Genomic DNA, 2,820 nt, shown 5'->3' on the forward strand with positions numbered 1-2,820 from the left:
TATCTAATCCTTAAAAGATTTTAGGATTACCTCTTCAGGGTGGGGGGGAATGTTAGAGTAGCAAAAATCCCCATAAAAAAATAAAAGAAGAAGAAAGAGTTAAAAAAAGAAAAAAAGTATGTGGAAGAATTTTTTTGATTTTTATTTATTGTTTTTAATTTATGTGTATGCATGCATTGCCTGCACATAGGTAAGTGCACCCATATGGTGCAATGCCCGTGGAGGACAGAAGAGGCTTTCTCATGGAAGTGTTCTAAATGCATGGTATTTCAATCTTTTCGTATTTGTTGAGGTTTGTTTTGTGCCCCAGGACATGGTCGATTTTGGAAAAGGTTCTATGGGGAGCTGAATGGAAAGTATAATCTTTGGTGCTTGGGTGGAATATTTGGTAAATGTCTGTTAAATCCATTTGATATGTGGCATTGTTTAATTCAGATGTCTCTTCTAATTCTGTCCTGTTGACCTAGCTAATGGAGATAATGGGGTATTGAAGTCCCCTTCTATTAATGAGTTGGGATTAATTGGGGTCTTAAAGTCCTGTAGTGTTTTTATGAAGTTGGGTGCACCAGAGTTTGGTGAATATGTTCATGGTTGTAATATCTTCTTGGTTTATTGTTCCCCTTATAAGAATGAAGTGGTCCTCTTTATCTCTTCTGATTAGTTTTAGTTTAAAGTCTATTTTATAAGATATTAGAATTGCTACGTCTGCTTTTTTCTTAGTACCATTTGCTTGGTATATTTTTTCCCAACCTTTCACCTTAAGGTAGTGCCTGTCCTTGAAAGAAAGATGAGTTTCTTGCAGACAACAAAAAGATGGGTTTTTTTTTCTTAATTCATTCAACTAGTCTGTGTTTTTTGACTGGGGAGTTCAGTCCATTGATATTTAAAGTTGTTAATGAAAGATGTGTATTGAATCCTGTCATTTTCATTTCTGTTCACATTCTTGATATAGCTGTACTTTTCCAGTTATACCTTCATTGAATTACTTTCTGTAATCCCTTGGGTGTAATTGTTCCTTTCTTCAGCCCTTGTATTGCTTCAAGAACCCTGATTTGTGGACATCAATTCTTTCAGCCTATTTATGTCATGCAAAATTTTTCTTTCCCCTTCGACTATAATAGACATTTCAGCTAAGTAAAGTAATCTGGGTTGGCATCTGTAGTCATTTAGAACTGGGAATAATTTGGTCCAGTCTCTTCTGGCTTTCAGTTTGCATTGAAAAGTCAGCTGTAATCCTGATGGGTTTTCCTTTATATGCAACTTGTTTTCCGTTTGCAACTTTCAGTACTGTCTTTTGTTTTGTACGTTTAGTGTTTTTACTATGATGTGCCATGGAGAGTTTCTTTTCTGGTCCTGTCTGTTTGGTGTTCTATATGCTTCTTGTACTTGTATGGGTATGTCTTTAATTTTGGGAAATTCTCTTCTACAATCCTGTTGAAGATCTGGTCCATACCATTATCTTGGTGGTCTTTTTATGGTTGTCACACAATTCTTGTACATTCTTGTGTTTTCTTAATTTTTCATAATCTTTGCTTGAGTGATCTAATTTGTCCACTTGATATTCCATTTTTCCATTTCATTCATCCTACTGGTGAGGCTTTCTCCTGTCATTTTTAACTGGCTTACTGAGTGTTTCACTTCCTTCTTCATTTCAGCCTGAACATTATTCAATATTTCTAAATCTTTTCTGAATTTGTTCAGAAGTTTATCCCTATCTTCCTTCAGTTCTTTGATTTCTTTGTGTGTTCTTTAAATTCGCTGAATTCTTTTATCATGTTTATAATTGTTCAAGTTCTTTTATAGTTTCTGATTCTTGTGTGAGACTCAAGCCTTCCTTTGTTGAGTTTAGGTCTGCTTCTTTTTGAAATATATTGTGCCTTTGAGGTTTACTTGTTGAGTAAGAAAATCTGGTTGGTCTAGGTTTCTGATTCTCTCCTTTTATTTTATATTGGAGGGGTCAGATGTCTTGTCCTGCTGCTCAGGAGTTTCCACAGTATCCAAAGTCAGATGAGGATCAGTTGCTCTCAGGCTTTCTCCTAAGGTCTGGATCCCTCCAGGAAAGATGATGGCCTCAGGAAGTTGGGGGCTGGGCTGGCTTGGGACTAGGGCCTGTCTCAGGCATAAAATGGCAAGGTGGATGAGGGAACAGGCCCCAAGGGCTCCCGGGGACTACATGGAGGGATTGGGTTGTTCTGGGTGCAAAGGGTGAGGAAGCAGTGGGGAGTCTGGGCCAAGAGGGCAGTCCAGATATCTGTGGTGCCAAGAGAAGAAATGGGGCAGTGCTAATGCTAGGAGGAGAGATGGGATGGAGGAGGTGGCAGGGTAAGTGAGGCTGGGAAAGTTAAGGTGCAGGGGCCACAGCTGAACTTACCCAGGAAGATGCTGGCCTCAGGAAGCTGGGAGGTTGGGCTCCCCAGGGATGTAAACAGAGGTAGGGGAGGGAACAGGCCTCTAGGGCACTTGGGGACTAAAGGAAGTATTGGATTGTTCTGGGTGCAAAGTATCAGGAGCTGTGGGGAAACTGGGTTGGTCTGGATGCAAAGGATCATGATGCAGTGGGGATTTCGGGACCTAGAGGTCAGTCCAGAAGTTTGTGGTTCCAAGACAAGAACTGGGCTAGTACCCAGGCTAGAAGGGGACCTTGGAGGATGAATGAGGCTGGGGGAGTCAAGGTGGCCAGGCCGCAGGACCCACCCAGGCAAGATGCTAGCAACAGGGAGCTGGTGGCTGAGCCGCCCAAAGAAGAAAAGGTAGGTGGGGGCAGAGCTTGTTCCAAATTTTTATGCAATAAAATGACTTATTATTCTGATATATTCATAT

The sequence above is a fragment of the Nannospalax galili genome, unplaced genomic scaffold (assembly GCF_000622305.1).
Source record: "Nannospalax galili isolate Female #2095 unplaced genomic scaffold, S.galili_v1.0 scaffold1027, whole genome shotgun sequence".
Taxonomy (NCBI): Eukaryota; Metazoa; Chordata; class Mammalia; order Rodentia; family Spalacidae; genus Nannospalax; species Nannospalax galili.